Source organism: Harmonia axyridis, chromosome 2, assembly GCF_914767665.1.
Source record: "Harmonia axyridis chromosome 2, icHarAxyr1.1, whole genome shotgun sequence".
Classification (NCBI taxonomy): domain Eukaryota; kingdom Metazoa; phylum Arthropoda; class Insecta; order Coleoptera; family Coccinellidae; genus Harmonia; species Harmonia axyridis.
Window position 1 is genome coordinate 24,175,830 of NC_059502.1, and position 23,071 is coordinate 24,198,900.

The window sequence follows — 23,071 nt, forward strand, 5'->3', positions numbered from 1 at the left end:
AAATATTGTGACGAGAATGATACAAAAAACCGTAAACAACGGGTAAGTGTATACCGATGATGAATGCAAAATTCACAGATGGCAAATGAGGGGCGATGCCAAGAAAGCGGATAGATAAAGAAAAATAATAAACCTCGGATAAAGACGAGCTCGTAGTGCAATAAAAGTACTCATCTTGAAAGCGATAATAAACTCATAAACCGTAATGGGTTCCGATTTTTTACTGACGATTTCAAAGGAAGTAAAATGATTATTATTGGTTCATACACCCCCCCATCCTCCTATTTCTACGCCCTTGATGATTGACACAAATTATTTAGAATACATTGTACATAGTATCAAACGCCAGCGCGACTATGACTATCTTGTTCCAACTCTCATTCAACACCAGAAAAGACGGTACCGAAAAATCGCTGCAACCAGAAGTACCGGTTCTGGATCCGATAATGCATTTAGTTGCATTTGAAATCGAGTAACAGGACATGCTACTTCCATTTATGTGTCACTTGCGGTGACAATGAAGCCTTAATGCGATCTCCTTACAAGAATGGTACAATCGTCTGGCACGGTAGATGGATATGTTAGACGAGAATCGAGATGGCCATTTTTTTACAAACCCGTGAGTAAAGGAAAACGTTCACCTGCTCAATTTCTGGATATCACAAGGTGAGTTCGCTTTCTGGTTCTTTTTTGTTGATGTGGTAATAGATGCCAGGGTGTGATGAATGTTATGAGAGGAAATGGAATTGCTATGAAGATCTTCCCGATTCAAAATTTATTAGACAAATTTCTCCGAAACAATATTTGAAAAAAAGTAGGAAAGCACTGAACTGAATCAGAAGCTTTTCAGCCCTCATTTATTCAAGCTCTCCAAAGATACAATGGGCGCGTGAATTGATGAATGAGTGCTCAAAAGATCCTGATTTCACATCTGTGCTTTTATTACCTTTTGTTTTAAATATTCTTCCAGAATTTTCTGTAGGTTTGACGACGCTTTAAAAAGAGAATTTAATTTATTTCAAAGGGTTCGTTATTGCGGAAAGTCCTTACTCATAATTTTTTTGGAATGGATAAAATAAGATGGAATTTGAAGTATAAATATATATGATATAATGATATTACTTTCTGAACAAAAATTTTTTTCAATGAATTTTCACATAAAAATAAAATAAAAATTATCTTGTCGAAGGATGGAAAGGCGGTTTTCATAAAATGAAAAATAAAGACGTAAACACTTATTTTGAATTCTTGTATTCAGTAGAAAAAGGCGGTAAATCTGAGGAACGTTTGAGATTGCTTCACTCATCCTGAAAAGTGGTGAGATCTCAAAAGTGATGAGGGCAGAGGAATACTTGAACATTGGCAGATCCTAAATCGCCACTCTTAAAAGTTGAGACTGTTACAAAATTTTGCAGACACAGACAAACAAACGCGAAAATATTGTTGTTCAAATTAGTCTTAAATCAATTTAACCAGTGTAAATTTCAAAAAATATCATCCCGAAAGTGTTCGCAAAGTTTTCTTCTACCTTCGATATACTTGATAGTCGATATCTTTCACGCCTATTACCTATTCATTGTGTGGATAAAGTAAGGAACAAAATTTCTAACTTCACTTTTGAAAGTCTTCAAGCAAAACTCTAGGACAGAGGTCAATTTTGGTTTTCAATTAACCTTCTAATGGCATAAGAATTTTACTTATGACGTCATTCATTTTTAGAGAGAGCCGTTATAATTTTTTAAATGACTATTCGAACTTTTTTTTAATGGTGTATATAACTGGTGCTGTAGATAACAATGGCACTGACCGATACCAGTATAAACTGTAAACACTCCAGTTTCATAATCCATCCCAGAAAGGCTCCTCTCGGTAAAGACCGTTCCATTAGAAACTAGCCTTCATATGAAGCTTGAAAGTGTAATATTTCATAGGAATTGAAATTTGGTTGAATTGAAATTTTATGAATAAATTGAAAGTAATGAAGGTCCTTTCATATTTGATAATTTTAACAAAAAAAGTTTGTGTGGTAGAAAAAGACGTGTGATGGGAATGAGACAACAGAATGAGGTTATGTTTTGTAGTCATCGAGCATGCGTGAAGAAAAGGATCCCTTTCTTGCCATGAAGGGCCAATATCGGTACTTTATGAGGAAGGACAAACCTTTTTCAAACCTCATAATTAGTTTATGAAAAACGTTTTATTTGTGAGGGAAACTTCCCACAGAAAACGGGACTTTTGATTGAGAGAATGGTCGTTTTTTGCGTTCAATTAAGATATTCTTCCGTGAAAGTCATTTTAATTTCTCAGAGTAAATCGGTTATTTCCTGATAATATGGTTATCTATAGTGCAATTTTTTTACATCATTATTTAGATAAGTTGCCCGTCTAGTGAATCAGCAGAAAATATGGGTAGTCATTTGAAACGAAAATAATGATGTTACTCTGTAAAAATGAATGATATCATAAGTGAAATTTTTATGCCATAAGGGGTGAATTAAAAAAAAAATTATCCCATCGTTTTGCTGAGAAACATTCAATAACGTAGTAATGAATCTTGTTCCCCATTTTCTTCACAACCTGAATATTAAATTTGTATTCAAGAAACAAATTTCCTTTATGAAATTCAAATGTGAAATCTGTTAAAATCCCCGATTATGAACTATTCGATAGTTCTGGGTTTAAAAAGATCTGGGCCTGTCCGGGATTTGAACCCGGGACCTCTCGCACCCGAAGCGAGAATCATACCCCTAGACCAACAGGCCTTGTGGCGATTAAAGGTACAGATAACATATATACCGTCCAAACCTTCCTTCCACCTACCTGTTGATCCCAACTCGCTATATTCAAGCCGATTCGTCTTTGAACAATCGCAAAAATCAACTTTTACCCCATTAACCAATAACTCTCGGCGGACCTCCGATAAATAAAGCTTACCACCCCCGCAGTTCACGAAGCGTGAGGTGTGAGGCCCATCAGATCCAGCGTTGAAAAGCGTAGGAAGGAAAAAAAGGCCGCCATACCGGCGATGCAAGAGTTATGTACGAAATATTGCGGAAATGATTTAACGTTTGCTTGAAATTTATATTTATTTCCTCGGGCCTTCAGTGGGTCGATTGTTTCATTTAGATAAGGCATAAATAAACAGATCGAACGAGGCCGATTTATTAGAAAAAGAATTGCCGTACTCTATGGTGTTGTCGATGTTATCATTTTCGCTTTGAAGTTCTCGGAATTGTTTGAAGGCGTTCGAGTTTGACTGGGCATAATCCGGTGGTGATAAATTTTGAGATTTTCTTAGGAAGTTCAACAAGGTTGTTGGTACTGATTTAGCGATTGAGGCAATTAAGTGAAACATTTTAATCGTTTTGTAGTGAAAAACAGGGACACTGCTAGTAATGTATTAGTTATATTACTGCCACAATGAATTATGAAACATGTCTATTTTAGGACTTTAAGGTAAATGTTAATAATATAACTTCAAACTTTTCGAGAAAAGCTTTGAAAGATCCCTGAATTCTAAGAGATGAAAATAGAGTAAACAAATTGAAACAAATCATATTTCAAGAACAAACTGGGTACAATTAATGTAATTCCGAATTCGGAACAAATGACTCGACAGGATTGAAATTCGTACTCTCTCTCAATCTAACCCTCGGAAGGGTGTAGTGACATCATGTCGTACATAGTGTCCCAAATTTGTAGGATCTGCGAGGTTTCTCGGTTCTGAGTAGAGGTATATACAGTTTGTTCAATTTGAAAAGATATCACGTCTGATTTCTCAGTCCCCATGCAAAATTAGAAAAACCCAAAAAAAAAGGTTAACTTTGGTTCGAAGTTGGACATTTTATACGGTTGGTTCCAATCGATTATCATATGTTTTAAATAGAAAAGAGGCTGAGTGACACATTGTTTTGAAGGTAATTCGATGTCTTTTTCAAAAATGCCGTACACTTGACCTCCTCTGCTATAGTACAGAAAAATTGGAAGAAAAATATTGGAATAGTTACAATAGCAAGAATTGCCATAAAACATGAAAATAACGGAAAATTTCATTTTATTTATTCAAAATTTTTTATAGACAAAAATATAGCCTTCTTTCAAATTCGGCTCTCACGTTTTGGAAAAATTCAACTTGAATTTTTATTACTTTCAATTATTTTACATGGCTACAGGGGTTTTTTTTGTACACAATCAACTCAAAATGAAAATATCTAAAGGTCTCAAGTCTGGGCAGTGTGGTGGCCATTCAATTGACACTCTTCTACCAATTCATTTCTCTTCTCATGTGTCATTACAACTCTTGCTATCGTATAACCATTATACTCTTTTTTTTTTAATTGTTTGTACTAAAAAAGGTCAAGCCTATGTTAGTCTTGAAAAGACAATTGAATTACCTTTGAAAAAAGGTATCACTTAATCCTTCTTCTCGTTTAAGATTTTAGGGGTTGTCATCACGCTCACAGAGTCGATACAAATTGATTGGAATCAACAGTATAAAATGGCTGAGAAATTATGGGTGGACGGGTGGTATGTACTTACATGCATACATTCGTATTTTAATTATATTTACTACAAAGTAACTATAATGAACTCTTTGAGTCATAGATTGCATAGATACTGATCACCCTTTCCCCACAATTGACAACATGGAAATAGGAAAAACTTGTGGAATCAAAACGTAGGAGATTCAATTATTTAGAATCCATCGAAATTCATAAACCAAAAAACAAAAATAGTTTCTAAGTTATGACTGAATAAACATAACACTGTTATTTCAAAATATTTTACGTGTTCGAATAATACCTGGAATTCTAGACATTTTGAATTTCGGTCAAAAATGTTTTCTCCTTCTTTACCAAGCTTTGTAACCTTTTTTCGATTATCTTATGTATTTTTCCGTACCTGAACCCATATAAATACTCTGTACCTTCTGAAAAAACCTTCAATGTCTGAAGATGAACTTGAAATAAGTTCAAAACTTCTCGGTTACACAATGGAATCCCCAAATTTTAATATACAATTTTTGGTAGTAAACAAACACGGAAAGCATAAATTTTCTTTAACTTTGAGTCGTATTTATTTGGTTAGATATTGTTGTTGGTAATGTACCTGAGAGGTAAGAACTTCAACACAAAGGGTACAAGCATGACTAATTTTGCTCAAACAAAGATCATTCAAATTCTTACTCGAACTGTACTTTTAATGCTTTCAAATTTTTACTGTACCTATTCATCTCATTAATACATCCATATTTGAATTCTATTAACTCCAAATTCCAAGAATTTTTCAACATACTAAGAATACTAAGGACATAATATTTAAACTATTTTCTGAAAAATTAACGAATTACTTGGAATGAATCAGTCTTCTATATTTACAACGCTATTAATTATCGAAGAGTTCTTCACTACTTACATCAAACAAGCGTTTTTTCTTCAAATACCACCGTCGGAATCAGTTTACCGAAATACCAATCATTCTAACTACACAGTAATAAGAATCTTCTAAGAATTTATAGAGTGGCAATTTAAGTAATAGAATGAAACGGCAAGATAATTAAATGTTCCAGGTGATGAATGGACAACCTCACTTATCTCATCCCGACAAATAGCTTGGAGAATACCCTTGAACATATAGAAGAAAAGTGATGATTTAGATCTGTATTCTAACATATATTTATCGGATTTCTTGAAATCTGTATCAGCTAGCCTAGAGGGACGATAGCGACTGGTTGTTGGCTGCCTTGAAGAAAATAATAGAAGAGAATTACTACCGTTTAAATCGATATTACAATACAATTATTTTATAGAGTTTAATGAAGCAGGAAATTGAGATATATCCCTAGGGACAATGGAACCTATAGTGACGGCGTACGCAAACTTACGATAATCAAAGTATGTATTCAAGGTTTTTACCTTTATTTTTATCGCTTATTTCATTCTCAAGGACTGTAGAATCGATTGAATTAACTAATAGGTACTACATTTGAAGATGAAAAACATAACCCAGATAAGATCCTAAGAAATTGTAGATACAAAAATTCGGAATAAGAAATTTTGAAAGTGGAATCAGTACCTACCTATAATTTACGAAGTGACATACCATAAAAACCTAGAATGACTTGATACTCATTTATTTTTTTGAACGAAAAAGTATATGAAAATTAATGATTATGAATGGCATTCATACTTATGCAGCAAAATATGGAAGCACATCCTGCTTTCAAATTTGTCTATTTCTAAAGAAATCTGCTGTATCTTCTTCACTCATCATCTCACGAAACATTCTTTTATTTTCTTAAATCATGGCAAATAACAGAAAAAAATTGAATCGAATCAGTCCGTTCCACAAAAGATATTATTATGTGCTTCGTGGTGGTTCATGATCCAATGTAGGTGTACAGGGGATTTATTAGCTCACAAAAAAAAATTGCAATATGAAAGATCATGTAATTTTCACAAAAAACATTATAAGAACATTTGTCCGATTTCAATTATGGAAATAAATGGCTGCAGAAGTTTCATTCATGTCTATTGATATGATTTATTAATAATAAAATAATATGCCTGGAAATAAGCGCAGCTAAGAATTAAATAACGTTTAAATCTGATATGAATAAACTTTAAATGATAATTGAAAAAAATCTTATTCACAAATTTAGATTATCAGTTGAGTGCTTTCGAAGATTTGATGTTGAGATATTGTGTTTCGTCTGTATATGTTCTACAGAATTTATTAAGACGACATTCCTGACTATATTTTTATGAATACATTGATCTAATTAGAGTAGAAAAACATATGTTTTCATGATTTTTAGGTTTTATCAAATTTACACTAATTAAAGATTTACATTGTTAATTTACCACTTGTCCCATTAATTAGACATAATTGATTTAAAAGCGACTACTTTATTGTAAATGGTTATATTGTTCTTCAGAAATTCTCAGATGTCCAATTTTTTTTTAAGGTCATCTGCTTTAAATCTTATTCAAATGCGCTATAAGTATTGGTGAGGTATATAGAAATCTTTATCCCTATATAGATCTGTTTGAATTTTGATAATTTTTTTGGACTCTTCTGCTAGTATATCATACTAATACATTTATTGATAAAACTAATTTCGTTTGATAATTTCATTAATGATCAACTGATTCACATCGTAGAACTGAATTGTAGTGAAAAGTTTATTATTTTCTTACCAAACTTCGCCAATGGATTATCCATTAATATTCAAGAAAAAACATATAATATATCTTCTCTATTCGATAGACGGGGAGATCAAGTTCAAAAAAGATTGATAAATATTTTTCGAATTAAATAGATTAATTTGATATAACTGTGAAATTTTTACGAATATTGCCCTCCTGTCAAAAATTCTATGTATATGGAGAACAACTAACGAAAATTACAGCGAATATTTCCCTCCTGTCAAAAACTCTATGTATATGGAGAACAATTATCGAAAATTACAGCGATAATTGCATTGTAGGAAGCGAAACTGCACTGCGATAATTGTTCTGTTCATAGATGCATAGATTCTATGCATCTTACACAGTTCGAATCTATGGCAATTCCATTCTACATCAGTTTGACAAGTGATGTAACAGTTTATTCGGGAAATATTCCCCCGAATTACACTCGTGCATCAAAATGACCGGATAATTTCGCATTCCATTTCGCATTTTCTTTGAAAAACTGCATTCGGTCATTCGGTCATTCGGCCCTCCACCTTCGGTGTCGGGCTCTTTCTCCAAAAATGAAAATGAACTCATGCAGTTTTTATGACAACACGCTGTCATGCAAAATTATCGGTAATTTTGATGCACTTGTGCAATTACCTACGATAATTGGTCGGAACAGTGCTTATCAATATAAATGAATTTTTTACACCTTCTCATGAATGAATAGTCTATATGCTCATACATAATTCGAAAATAGCTCTTTCATTTCAAGAATTAATTTACCTTGATTATAAGCATCAACAAAATTTCAGATAAGCTATTAAATATTTTTCGATGATTATGATAAACTGAAATTAATGGATACTTTCAAAATGACTTGAATAGGGAATTTTTTAAGTTCGCTATGATGAAAAATGAAAGATCCATATTCGAAGAAATCAAAAATCAAATCAGAAATATTTTTCTCACAAAAATAGGAAAATAAATTCCTGAGACACCATCAATTTTGAAACAGGTTGTGAGGCACTAGGAAAGGATGTTTTCAAGGAAACAACAATATTTATGCGTTAGAGAAAATAATACTTCTTCATGCCTAATTAGCAATTCGATTAATTCAGTATTAAGAGGAGTTTTTTCCTAGAGAACTCATGATGAACGAAACATTTCAATTAAAAATTCTCTTCAGTTTTTCTTTACATCAATTATAACGGTACAGAATTGATTTGCATAGTGTTGTATAAAATAAAAATATTAATTGGAAATCAATGGGCGTCTGCAAAAATGTTCAAGATCAGTAAATAAGTTATGCTCCTACGTTCGATGGGTAATAATCCAGCCAAAACTAGAGGGAGTAGTATTTTGCATGAAAATTGCCAATATTCACATATACTATCCCACATAAAATCTGCTATATAGCATTTTTGAATGAAAAATGAAACAATTATGAGGAGATATTTTTACGCTCCTTGAAGTTGGAAATGTGGCGTTGTTATTGACATTGAACTTTTTTATTGTCAACTTGGAGTCTTTACCTATATGCCGAACGTAGGTAGTAGTTTTCAAATAGGTTCGTAAACACTAAAAAGGTACAAACAAAAATGAGGAGATGTCAAGGTCTTATACAAGCTTGTTCATCTACCAGTTTGCAATGAAAAGTCACCCTAGATGATTCAATTCTCCTAGATTTTATTCAAGAAAGCTACATAATATGTCAAAAAAACTCCAGCTGAGTCTAATAATTGCTGATTTACATTTGTGTCCTCATAGATGATCTATCACAATTAACTCGTTCCTATGACATTATTATATAGCATTAATTTGTAAAATGAATGCCAATGCCAACATAACAATATACTTATGTTGGCTAGTGTAAGTATAACTCTCATGGACGTATAACTGTTTTATAAGTCACGTGTTTCAGAAATATCTATAACGTGCATAGATTCTATTATAGATCAACAGGTAATTAATAATGGATTACAATTTATTTTTTCAGACGAATAATAGTAATTTCAACGTTCAATAAATAATGATTATGTTCGATATATTCAAATGATTACATTCTTCCCATAATAACAATAATTATCAGAAGTCAAGCTGGGACAGACAGTAATGTCTGGAATTCTTTGGAATTCGTGATTGTTTTTCTCCCGACTATTTCCTCAATCCTCGGAGAGAAATAAAAATTTTATTGGTTATCGATTTGACGGGTTTTTATGTAATTGATTTATGAAGGAAAATTATATTGACTGTTTCTATTCAACATTAATATCATACGAATAAAAAGCATTGACTTCAAGTCAGGAGGTTTTGGAAGCACATTCATTGATGCCAAATTGCACCCTTGGAGACCACAGAACTGTATAAAGGTATATATACAGGTGTGCAATTGGTGCATGAATGAAAAATCGCTCAAATGCACTTGACTTCACGTGAAATGCTTTCCTAATTTTTTTCAATATTAAGCTTTAATGTTCTATGATTCTGAATCTGACGACGCTAGCAACAAAATATGCTTTTCACAGATTGAAATTGTTATTCTATACAGAGTGATTCATCGCGATGGCCTATAAGGAGTTTATGGAAAACTGATCACAATTTTGTGCTGAAAATTTGCATGTTTCGGTTTGAGACAATGATCTTCCTCCATAAAATATTTTCAGATCTCTAAAACTTCCGGTTATACCGGAAACAGACTACTACTCCTTATTTAAAATGGCACACCCCGTATATCCTTGCTTTTTCGATGACAATATCAGCAATATGTCATACTTTGTGTGAAAACTTAACGGTCATGTTAGTTATGGGAATCTTATAAAAAAAACGGTGACGGCGAGGGCTCACATTTTTTTTAAATATTTCTGCAGAAGAAGTTTTTGCGCAAAAACCTTTTTCATTGTCGATTTGACATCTCAAGAATTGTAATTAATTATTTGTAATTGAAAATTTTATTGGTTTAATGGATTTCTCAACAATCCCAACGGAAAATTAGTTATAATTCATGAAACATAAAATTTAGTCATCCAAACATTGAATTTCAGTTTTTTCTGAGTATTTCGGAAGTCACAGACTTGAGAGTTGAGACTACTACTCCACACAGTGAGGAATTGAGGTTTTTCTTCACTATTTTTATACGTAGAATCGTCTGAAATGATTCATGAACTATGAATGCAAATTGATTTGTCAAAATGTTTTACTTGTGTTTGCTCAAGCATAATACAAAAATATCGATCCCATCTAACTAAATTTCGGAAAATACTATAATGAAATATGAAACCCTGACTTGGCTTTTCTACCCCACAATATTATTCTCAGATTTATCTCAATAATAATATGATTGCATTTTTTGATGCTTGTGTCTATTTGAAGAAATTTTCAATAATAACAATTTGAAAGGACTTATTTTTCATCTTGACAGAAAGTAAAATAGTAAGGAAAAGTACCCTTTTTTCGATAGTTTCCGGGTGAATATAAAACACACTCGGATGTAGAGAGAATGAATACTAAAAAGATATTTCGAAAATTGGCGTTTGTCATATACATCGTTTGTTGTAGAACATTTTTGCCGAAGTCTATGCAGGTCGATTTTCGTCTTGAATTTAGACTTCTTTTTGCGGTTACAAAATTCCTGAGCTCTCGCCTAATTTTTTTCTTTTTTTTTTTATACGCATCTCTCGGGAAAAGACTGAGCTTATAACGCCCTTTCAAGCGCCTCGAGATGAATTAAGAAGAAATCGGTTTGTGCGTGTCTTAAACTGCTGTAAGTTGTAACCAAGGGGGAATACATCTTCAGGTAGGGTATTCCATAGCCTTGCAGTTCGGTAAAGAAAAGCCTTCTGATACACCGATGTCCTAGCTGTAGAAAGATGCACGACAAACTGGTGACCATTATCGGCTAGCCTTGTTCGTCGATCAAATTGAGCCCCTGGTGGAATCATGGAGGCAATGGCAGCAGAACACCTTCCGTGGTAGTATCTGTAAAAAAGGCATAAGTCTCCAACCTTCCTATGGTGATCGAGACTATGAAGGTTGGCAGTTAACGTTGGATCGTCTATTAGGCGCACTGCTCTTTTTTGAATGGAATCAAGTAGAAGTAACGAGTGCTTAGGAGCTGAACCCCAAGCATGAGAGCAATATTCCATAGCTGGACGCCTTAGCTTAGCCTTATAAAGTAATAAAAGCTGCTTTGGAGTGAACAATTTCCTCGCACGAAATAGATAGCTAAGCTTCTGTGCAGCTGACTTGGCAACTGAGCAGACGTGCTCATGCCAGTTTACATTTGGACTGATATTGACCCCTAGAAGCTTAAGTCCATTGGTTGGTTTTATTGTTTTATTGTCCATTATTAGTTGGGGTGCAACTGTCGATGTTTTTCTTGTGAGCAGAGTAGCCTGGGTCTTAGAGGCATTGAATTCAACCAGATTGTCAGAACCCCATTGTAGAATAACTTCTAGATCTTTGTTGATTGTCACAGCTTGAGCGATTCTTTGGGAACTGGATGTTGACGCTGATACAGGCTTCTTGTTTGTCGTAGACGCTATAAGAGTGCTGTCATCTGCAAAGCTTAAAATCTGATTCTTGGTTGAATTTAAAAGGTCATTAATATGCATTAGGAACAGAGTCGGGGACAAGATTGAGCCCTGAGGTACACCGGCGTTGACGGAATGAAGTGCAGATTCCGCACCATCGACCACAACACAAAGTTGTCTCTCGTGGAGGAAACTTCCGAGCCAGCTGCAAAGTCCTTCCGGGAGACCGTGAGATGGAAGCTTAGATAGTGATGCTCTGTGCCATACACGATCGAAGGCCTTGGATATGTCTAGGGCAACTGCAATTGATTCCCCATGCTTTTCTATAGCGTTTGTCCAAAGATGAGTGACATAGGTGAGCAAGTCACCCGTTGAACGACTGCGCCGAAAACCGTATTGATTGTCGCTTATGAGATTGTTTTCCTCTAGGTGTTTTACTATCTGCAAATTAATAGCAGTCTCCATTACTTTGGACAAAATGGGTAGTAAAGATATCGGACGATAATTTCGAGGCATGCACTTTTTCCCCTTTTTTGGTATTGGTTGAACTCTAGCAACCTTCCAGATGTTTGGGGAAGTTTTCTGCTCGTAGGACAGCTTAAACAGCCGACACAACAGAGGTGCGAGCTCGGGTGCGCACTTTTTCAGAACAATAGCCGGTATTCCATCGGGTCCTGTTGACTTTCTGCTGTTCAGCTGTTTCAGGATTCGGCAGACGGCCCTTGTACGGAACCTTGTTTTCGGTAGTAAGATTACGATTTCTTGACGGCAAATGCTTTGCTCTTTGATAGCATTATCAATAGTGTATCGCATTTTGCACAATCCCTCAGAGATGCTCATCAGGCTTTGGTCGCTTTTTTGAAATTTTCAGCCATTAGGTCTAGTAAGTACCTACCACTGTCATCACTATTTGCATTTTTGTATTAATATAAGGCGCATAAACTAATGAAAATCGGAATATTATTAAGCGTCTTGTTGTTCTTATAGGTAAGACGTATAGACGTAGACGTGACTTTTGCTATTTTTGAGCGTTTGTCATAGCTAACCTATCCACTCTTTCCACTGTTTGATATTATAGTGAAACGAAAGATTCTTTGCTTGTCTACAATTTACGCACGTTATCTCCAATCTCGCAAATGACTAGCGACTGACTTAGCCGGTTTTTCACTAGTACCCTTTTTTTTCATTCTATTTTCTTGGGCTCAGCAGTAATGCTATGTACCCATAATCTAGTAATATATAAGATTGTCCACCACCAGACATGTAGAACATCCATAACCTAGCCGGGATTCGAGCCCGGTACCTTTAGTACCCTTCATTTTGAGAAAGCTCACTTTAAACCTAACGACAATGTCCTAACACAACCCTACCCTTTCATTCTTTTTTTTCTTCTCTGTTGCCAGATCTACCGCATATTCAGGAGATTGGGGGATAAGAGGCATGAAGGAGCAGAAGTGATACGGCGTATCTGCGTCTCATCGGCTGGTGAAATTGTTTTCGAAGCGTGTTGCATCATTAAAACTGGAAATGTCAAGCTCGTGATAGCGCGAACAGTGCGCCCGAGGCCCTTGAGCAGCGAGACCAAACGGAGATGTAACGGGAATTGGCGCGAGGAGGGCTCCGTAGCCGCTCCACATATCTGAGACCGCAGGTGCTTCTGGCGATCGCCGGAGAAAGTGATCGGTTTGGAGAGACATGGGCGGAGATAGGGGAAAATTGATATTGTTATATCGGGGAGTATACAAGAAGAATTTTATTCTGTGGGAATCTTCCGAATCCAACATCTGTGAAACGTTTTGATGAATATTTGTTCAATACAGTCAGCCATTGAGAACTAAAAAAAAAATAAGATAGAAACAAAAATTACTTCAACCAAAGAAAGAAGCTCTGGGAGAAGGATAACAACTAAGGAAATTTTGAGAATCAGATGTTGGTGTGCCCCATGGCTGCGTGTTGGGACTCTTGATATTCTTCTTAAGCCGGTATTAGAAGGATAACCGACGCGACGGTTCAACGGTTGCGTCATCTACCAAATTTTTTACTAGAAATACGGAATTTGGTATAACGGCCCGTGTACATGCATTAGTTGTTCAGGCAATATAGGTTAACGGAGAAATAATCATATATCTAACATAGAGCTTTCCTATCGAGGCACGTCTTGACAAACTCAAAAGTTAGATGGATGCAGAATATCATAGGAATTATTTTTCATGAGTATAGCTAGTTATTTACCTGATTTATTATGTTACTTTATTAGGCTCTATATCAGCCTCATTAGATATATGGTAATTTGGGATGGGTATGACTTTTGAATGAGAACAGAAGCATGTATTGATGATCGCTGTACTCATCAGTCTGTTAAAAGAAGTAACGGCATTTGGAGTATGAAAAATAAAATATGGATTGTTCATTCAAATTTTTTGAAGTTACCTCCAGAAGTAGCCATCTTTCTGAATAATGTCATTGTATCAAATAGACATATTTTTAGGAATCAGCTACAGAGCTCGTCGCGAATTCTCTTTTATGTTTCTTCATGTCTGAAAACGATTTCCTCAGAGAGTCAGCTATGGAATGAAAAAATGCCGGCCAGATCTATATCATTGATATAGTTTTTTTAGATGAATTATATAACATTTTCAGTGTTTAGTCACACGGAATTATATTCTTCAAAATAAATTCTTGGTTTGAAACTTGAAATCGTAAAACATACCTATATATTCTTCAAACTCTACATGCCCAATGTGAACCTATTCCTTTCTGTCGAGATTTTTAAGTGATTGGTCTTTAATTTTCGATATTTGGTATTTGGTTCCAAACGAAAATTTGTTTTCCTTAATCATTTCAAAAGTACATCTTTGATCGATAAGAAATTTTTCACTAAGATATTCGACAGTATTTTCAAACTTCATACGAAATTTCATGTCGATCGCATGTTATCTGACTATTGTGATTAGGTTGTGAAATTGAGTTGTTTCATTTCAAATAATCACTGGAATGTTCATGTCAAATTTCAGAACTCCTTGTCTAGATAAAAAACCGATATCATAATGAATCTCCTCTCATGTATGGTCTTCATAGGAGAAATAGACGCACATGAATGAGAGTTTAATAATGATCATTTTCTAGTTCCTTCCTGAAATTGTTATTTAAAGATTGAATACCTTACTAGCATAAAGTAATAAATATAGATAGAGGGAGTATATGCAATTTTTACATGCCCCAACATGATAAGATTACGTTGGCGAATTGTGAAATAGGTATTTTCAAATCCACAATTTTATTATATATTATATATATTATTTTTTGCATTTACCTGCTGAATTCCAAGTTTTGTCAATTATTTTTGCTCTCCTAGTGTCATCCATTTTTTCAAGTCGTTTGACGCGCTTCAATTTTTTTTCTGAATTTCTGATATATTCATTTCAATATATTTTGAGTTGATATGGCCCATAAGAAGTGAGTTCTCTGTGGAGAAACTCGCGAATTGAGTGAAATATCGTATCACTGATATGTTTTCATTTCCGCGCGCTTCATGTCAAATTTGATAGTCCATGTTGGGGTCAAAATTTGCTTACTGAAAATGACTCCATCTATCTACCTATGTTTATTACTATGAGCTTACAACCTAACAATAATCTCTGAAGAATTGCCAGATACCACGCCACTGTCTTTCTGCGTAGTAGTTATCAATGAAATTCACCTTCTGATTCAATAAATTGGCGATTTTATTTACTCTCTTTTCCTGTGCCGCGTCGGCATACTCTTTGTTAGGGCCTGTTTGATGTACACATCGACTGGTTTTCTCTTCTGTGGTAAATTCGGTGGGTACGACACGAATATGTCTGCTATAAGTAGGACACCGCGTCCTAAAATGAACAAAACTAAATGATCAACCGAAATGTTATTGAACTGGTTAATACTCAATTTCTGATATGAATTCTACAAGAAAAATAATTGCAATCTAGATAGATGTTTTTGTTTATGTTTTTATAACTATCCCGACTCTCCTAGGCTTCTGTGAGAGGTCTCTATACTTAGAGCTTGTACTAGTTACGATAACCAAAATTCCTCATACATTGCTTTTAGATGTAAAAATAATGTTTATCTTTCGACTGTTTTCAAATACTTTGGCGATTTCCTTGAAATTATTTTCATTTGAAACAGATTAATAGAACCCTTCTCAATATACTTCAATTAGGTATATATCTACAATAAAATTGTATATTTTGAATATAATCATAATTTTCAATAATAATAATAAAATTGTAAAATATTGATAATTGACCAAAAATAATCTGTGACAATGCTACTAATTTTTTTCAATTTGGAAATAAAGGATTCAGATCTAGACGATCATGCACAGATGCAACATTTGTTGTTGATAATTGAAGAAATTTAAGAATATAACTAACCGGCGTTTTTCTGTTTTATAGACTCAAAAAAAGGTGCAGTTGACAGGAATTGATTAAGTGATGTGGTCCATCCCCTCTCCAATAGACGAATCCTGAGCAATATCATCAACATAATAGAGAATATTTATCGAAAAAACCTCATACAGGCAAAAATATACACCAACTTAAGCGAATTCATAACACTGGGAAAAGGCATAAGATAAGACAGAAAGGTTATAATAGGAAAAGTTTCTATGCTATGCGAATGATACAGTTCTCATGGTAGAGAGTGAGGATGAATTGCGAAGGCTTCTACATGTGTTTCACACAGTTGCTCTATCTTTTGGATGAGATCTACATCCAAGCTTGAGCACATGTCATACACCCTTTAGGTGTAAATTAGTTTTGAATGGGAGCATCATACAACTAGTGATAAAGTTCAATTACTTGCACCTAGCAAAATCTAATTTTGGTGTCATAGAACCGGTAAGAGTACAAGTGATTAAAGCAACACGAATAGCCTCACAGCTGAATTATACTAATTTCCGGATATCTGAGAATTAGCGCAAAAAGCACTATAAGACCTATTCTAACATATAGCAGCAGAAACATCTAAGACACGTCAGATAATGAGGGCAGCAGGGATGAAAATATTCCCAAAAATAACCGGAAATACCCTATGGGATAGACAGATAAATGAGGCCTTCAAAAGAACATGCCAGGTAGACATCAACGATTGGGTACTGAACAGGGAAGTTCAGTGGAACGATCATATCACCCGAATGTCAAAGATCGCTAGGAATAAACTATCACCACTGATAAAACGAGTAAGACCTCGACAAAGATGGATGGATAATCCACCTACATGAGACGAGTTACGATGTGGAACAGTTATTGTGCCTATTTGGATTTTGGTAGAAGAAGAATTTGAAGCTATAAAACGTTCGTATTGATGAAGATATCCAATATAAGATGTCTTCCTACTGATATTCACTTCCACATAGCGTGATTTCATTTCAATTTTATAACTAGAATTTTATATGCATCCTCGGATAAGAATATTCTTCGAACTCCTTTAATTTTGTCTATAAGACTTATTCTATCATTTCATCTTTTGTATAAGAGCACGCGCTTCAATATCTCCTGCTTTATGTGATAAGTAAGTAAGTAGAGTCAGATACTTGTAGGAACCTCTTTGGACTAGGTACATCCTACATCCTCCCATTGTCGAAAAGGATTACTCCTACTATGTGGTGGTCGTGCACTGTGCTATAGTTTCGTTTATAGGGTCTAAAAATTATTGTTATATTGCAGATGCCTTCAATATGTTCTTTATTTTATTTTTTCATTAACGCTACCAACTATTCTAGGTATGTATATGATGAAATTTCATAAATTATCCATTCAATAATCAACTCTAATTCATCATATGCGAACTTGTTGATTCCAAACCCCAAATTAAAAAAATGTCAAAGCCCACAACGATGGATCTTTCATTGTGTGAAAAACACCCTTTTTGATCATTTCATCACACTCACATCCTTAACCAGAATAATTTCAGGAAGAAAATTTAAGGGTTATTTAAATTTGTTCCTCAGACCCAAACATCCTTCCGAACATTTCACTGTCTTCTTCACTGCATCCTTGTAAGCTTGTTCTAGAATGTTGTTGGCACTCACCTCAACACCAGGTGAGCATGAACTGACCACTCTCAAACCATAAATTGTCAAACAATTGATCGATAAATCGTCAATTTGCCACCGTTTTCACCTAGGACAAATTAGAAAAACTCACATCCAAAAATGGAGCGACAATATACGACTTCGACTTATCGATGGTCTAAAACGAGGTCCCCCATAAAATATACACAGTGGTGCCTCCAGAAATCGTGTCCAGGTGTTGAGGCCACAAGATTTCTTGGACAAAGTGGGTGGTGTTTCTGAATGTAGGTATATGCCGATAAGGCAAAGACAAATCTATTAATCTCTATTCGGAATTTGCTAGAATAATACGAAATACGTGCTAGATATTTTCGATAAGACGAATGTGTAACCTTGAAATGCGGAGGTAATCTCAAAACAATCGGAACTGGTTTTGAGAAGGCACGCAGGACCAGTTTTGTTTACTACAAGAACAGATTAAAATCGGGAGGAATGTTAAACTGATGGAATGGTCCTTTTTATTACATTAAATATGAGTAAAATAAGTTTCTGATTTGGTTTTAAACTCTCCAAAGTACTGGGTTAGATATGTGTTTTGCGAATGAGAAAGATCTCGACAAAACATCTGGAATAAACTCTCATAAAATTTCAAATGATATATTGTGTACTAAAAGGCTGAAAAAGTTAGGACAACACGAGAATTCGAGCGATGCAGTACATTCACAAGTAGTCAATATAATGATGACGATTTGCCTCATCTCTTATCAGCTAACATCTTCAACTTAACACTAAAGAAAATGGTTTCTGAATATCTCCGTATAGTATGGGATTACTCAGAAAGATATCATACCAGTTGGAACGATTGAGTGAGCATCAAATGCATTGCTGCTGGAGCAGAGCCGAAAAGTAAAGATTGCTTTTGAAATTAAAACCAGTCAAATGAACAAAAAAATCGCGCAAAACATTGTTTCCATCATCAGTGAGAAATAAATAAGGAAACTATCAAAGAAAACCATTTGAATTCACACAATATGTGATAGTTTAATGATCCTATTAAGATATTTGATCCCGATATCATTTATGAAATTTTCGAAACTTCATACCTACAAAACTAAAATTGCTTTGTAGCATTATCCAATATAGAGACTCTAATGGTGTAGTCATTCTTTGTTTGTTTTCTATTGTTTCTGAGACGCGATAGTAAATTTTTTGTTCTCATGAACGCCATATGGGTTCCCCTTATGAGGTGAAGAAGAAAAGAATTACGAATTCAGCAACAATGCATCACACTCTACAAAAATATCGAGTCTAGTTACGCAAATTTTTGACTTCCTTTTTATTTTTGTTTAAGTATTAGGCTGGTGGCAGAATTATCAAATAAGTTGTTACTTTGTTCGGTTGTTAGGTGAAACCATAATTCATTTTTGTAGGAAGTTTTATTAAAAGGTGACTCTCATTGTTATAGTTCTGCCTAACTTTTCATTGTTAGGTTCAGATTCATTTGCCCTTAAGATGGCCATGTATATGACCGAAAGCTAGGTCAAATTCAATAAAGAGCTTAATAAGATCTTTGAGTGACTTTATACCGAATACATTATTCCTTTCATCTAGTTCTAACCCTGTATTGTATTTTTGCGCAGAGGGCTCTTTTCAATGAAGTGTTCATATTATTTTCATGTAAACGTCAGCGTAATTTAATAATAACGAAGTTTCATCATAAACTTTTTCCAGAATAAGTGGGCACACCAATATTTGTCTGAACATCTCAATTATTACGTAAAAATTGTTGTATCAATTTCCATTCTGTGATTTGAATTTTTAAATTGTCTTATGGTCTTAAGAGGAACAAGTTTTCACAAACAAGAATCGTAAGCAAGATTTCGATATCATTACTGGGTCCAAACTTCTGATTCTGAAACAATTGTCAGGTTGAACAATAATTGCGTGTTCTCACTTGTTTGGTATCAATGTTAATGGTTGTAATTGTGACAATCTTGATAAACATGGCAAAAGTGTGCGACCTGGCAACCTTGGACACCAAGTGCGTTCTAGTAATCCAGAAATAGGGATTAAGTACTTTGCAGCGTTATGACGTCTAGACTAAGAAAAAACGCTCATTGAAAGACTAAAACACCATATTTAATTGTAGAACACCTAGTCATATTTGGGGCATAGGCAGTAAAACTGTCTCCTGCCCTCTTTACCTTCTTTCGCTTTCTTTCCATTAGCAGCTCGACCGTTTTCGACTTCTCGCGTAAATTGCTCAACAGTTGACCGACCCGATAATTGGCTGAGATAAATTAGACATCTTGGCATATTAGCCGCCATACGAGGTTATTTATATTGTCTTAAGTTGGCAGTATTGTTGTTATTATTTCCTGAAAGGGCCGTGTGGGAGGACGTTGTAAATGCCCTCGTATTTCGCAATCGCAATCAAGATTATGACTGAACGTTTACAAATGGACGGGGATAATGAAATATGAACTACGATCGGTTAATTGTTTGGTCATTTTTTTGAGATCGGAGTTTGTTCGGGAGGACTTGTCTTCACTGCCTTGTTGCCAAACCCTGTTGCCTGAAGAAGGCTATTGAATTGATGCCAGTTCTCGAAAACGATTTTCAAGTAGTTTCTGTAGTAGAATATACCTACAGAATATTTTTATTAGTCATCTTGGATTAAATGAATCACAGTTTTATATTATATCTATGTCTGTTTTCTAGATTCCCACAAGCTCTGAACTTTTGAGACGTCTCACAATAACCTCAGAGGTTTTTATGATTGACTGAGAAAAAAGAGTAAATACCAATTTATGCGTACTGAAATTTGAATAATTTTTGGTACTTAAACCTGTTCAGGTATGTTATAAGTGAATCTTTAGAACTTAGCTCTCATTAGACAACTTCTGCTGAAGTGGTTGATGACTTCTGTCTCCCTCATTTCAGACTACTGCAAAATTGACAGTCAGACTGTTTATATGAAGATAATGAAGCACATATACTTATACCATTATTGAATCCAACGAGCAAATAACCTTCGGAAAAAAAGTTAAAATTACAGTGTTAATCCCAAACATCACATAAGTAGAAACCAATAGTATACAGTGGACATCTCCTGAAAAAGTCTCTCTGCCGAAATCAGCCTTATCGGATTCAGTGAAGGCACTGCCTGAACACAACCCTTCAATTTGTCATATCTCAGAGATCTTGCAAATTCAAATTAATCATTATTTATTGTACGAATCTTCTGACAAAACTTGGGGGAGCATATACATTGAACTGGCATAGCAGTTCAGGTGAATACAAACATCCTCGAAAGAGTTTAGAGACAAACATGACCGCAGGATATCTTCTTGCTCTCAAAGAAGGCAGTCCAAGCTGGTCCCGCAACTGATGACTCAAAAGAAAATAAGCCATTTCTAATTGAAGCATATTTGTTCGGTACTCTTTCAAGAAAAAAACTATCTAAGGCTGTATAGGGGGGCGAAACGACTCCAATCTCGTAACGTCAGTCAATGACTTAACTGGAGTGAAAAGCTTCAAATCATCCGCAAATAGTAAAGATCGGACATAGCGGAATCAATGCAATATATAAAACTTGATAAAAGTTAAAACAAAGCTTGTCATGTTGATTGCCAACGTCTGTATAGGATAGGCATGCCAAGAAGAAGAAGGTGAAGGAACGCCAAAAAGTACGGCTGAGTGAGATTCGAAGATTAGTTTCACAATTATCGAAGAAAGAAATCATATAGAAGAGCAGCCCTGCTAACTCTTGATTCTCCTCTAGTTGAGTCATAGTTAGTCTGGGAATGTAAAACGTCTCTTAACCTACTCGGAGAAAATGAAAGGACAGACCGTTGGCCAGGGAAGGGGGGTCAATCCTGATCACAGGGTCAGAGCCATTTTTTAGCTTTCCAGCCAATCATCAAGCGATGGAAATTAAGGAATGGGAAACAAAAGAGGAAGCTTATGTCAATCAATGGTCAAAGGTAGGCCAAGCCACTTTTCTCTTACTCGACGAGCTGGACTGAAAAAGTTCTCTCACTCAGTGGTGACACTGACGGGAGCATTCACGGGACACTGTCCTGTGAGGTATCATCTGAAAAAACATGGGAAATGGACCTGAAGACACATGTCCCTTTCGTCAAGAAGCCATTGAGACAGCAAAACACTTGCTATGCGAATGTGAAGTTGTTCAGCGGAAAAGGCTCTTGGCTTTTAAAATCGTAACAAGTGATGAATGTAGCCCTCAGAAAAGTGATGAAGTTCATTGAGACACCATTGTCGGACTGGTGAACAGCACGGGGATGCACAAATGATCTTTAGGTCAAGGTGCATGCGAGGTCGGATGATATTGCACCCCTCCTCTAATCTAATTCAATCTAAAACTAAGGTTCGAAAAAACAGGACAAATATTTTTCTGGCCAGCCTATGTATGTGGACAACATTCATCTGTCGCATTGACATTCGGAGCGATCCTTGAACATTTTCCAACTTTTCGCCGCAGCAAATTATGCTGGTACCACAAAGGAGAATAATAGAAGTACCTACACGCAGATAAGAATCGCGTACAATAACACGGAATAAAACGAAAGTTTTCAGCGCCGTAACAACGCAACCCGAGGATCGGGTCGTACATTTAGATATAATGTCCGAGATAACCTATAGGTACCTTTATATTACATAAAATTACCTTACAATAATTTACACTGCTACATTATTGCTTGTTTTCGATTTACCGGTACGGAATAGGATTCTGATGGTGAAATCGCACGGCATAAATGCCACGAGAAATTGAATACTTCCTAGCCGATCTTGATCTTTCTTCGATTATTTATCGGTCGAACAGAGCTATCGGTCTTCAGATCGAGCCGCACGCGTGTTATCGTACCTGCATCCCGGGAACATCCCGTAGGGATCAGCGGGGAGGTCCGAAGGTCCGAACGATGACTAATTGTGGAGTTACTGGCAATGGACTAGATGACAGTGTTAGGTGTAGTGAAAAGAAATCCATTATTTTTCCGATATTGGCTTTAGTTATCTGTATCTCATGTTGTAGAAGTCCGATCGGGTTCCACTAGATGGCATTAGAAATATCAGATTTCGTACTACAAAAACTTTTGTGACAGTTTTGTGATTAGTTGGCTCAGTTTAGTTCGAGCGCGTGTCAAAGATGGACATTAGCAAAGAGAAAATACGCTATATTTTACAATTTTTCTTAGATAAAGGCTGAAGACGAAAAAGCATGCCAGTTGGCTAAAAATGTAAATTGTGTTTATCATACTGCAACTGTAACAGCCAATTACGCCGAA

At 35.2% G+C, this 23,071-nt stretch overlaps 1 protein-coding gene and 1 non-coding gene across 2 annotated transcripts in view; both read right to left on the reverse strand.

The window, feature by feature from the left end:
• The window catches only part of LOC123673508 (dendritic arbor reduction protein 1-like), a 475,514-nt gene that overhangs the window by 314,616 nt on the left and 137,827 nt on the right, over window positions 1–23,071 (reverse strand). The gene's annotated exons all lie outside the window — the stretch shown is intronic.
• Trnap-cgg lies at window positions 2,691–2,762 on the reverse strand. Its single transcript has one exon. It is a non-coding gene; the product is annotated as a tRNA-Pro (tRNA).